The sequence below is a fragment of the Penaeus monodon genome, chromosome 34, assembly GCF_015228065.2.
Source record: "Penaeus monodon isolate SGIC_2016 chromosome 34, NSTDA_Pmon_1, whole genome shotgun sequence".
NCBI classification, from domain to species: Eukaryota; Metazoa; Arthropoda; class Malacostraca; order Decapoda; family Penaeidae; genus Penaeus; species Penaeus monodon.
Genome location: NC_051419.1, coordinates 23,610,111 through 23,610,390, shown reverse-complemented (window position 1 = coordinate 23,610,390; position 280 = coordinate 23,610,111). Strand labels below are relative to the sequence as shown.

General features: G+C 34.6%; 1 protein-coding gene across 1 annotated transcript in view; it reads left to right on the top strand.

The window, feature by feature from the left end:
- Window positions 1-87: 87 nt before the first annotated feature.
- LOC119594649 (ankyrin repeat family A protein 2-like) overlaps window positions 88-280 on the top strand; it is a gene marked incomplete in the record, with an annotated part of 8,059 nt that continues 7,866 nt past the window's right edge. The window contains 1 exon segment of the mRNA XM_037943698.1: window positions 88-189.

Here is a 280-nt window from a genome sequence, read left to right as displayed (position 1 = left end):
ATTAGTATTTCCCGAAAAATCACTTTTTGAAATAAAAATGTTTTCCAATAATTAGATTACAGAATAATAATATTTATACACGTGCTCCCTCTCCCTGCGCATGCGTTGTGGGCTCATCGAGATGTAAACAAAGACGAGAATAACGATTGGGATGAACAAGTACCTCAGAGTCTATATATAATCTAACAGGTAACATAAACAAGTTATTTACCGTGGTTGGTTTTTTGTGACAGAGGAAAGATGGTGAATTTTTATTGCATTGGGCCATTTAGTCCATTAG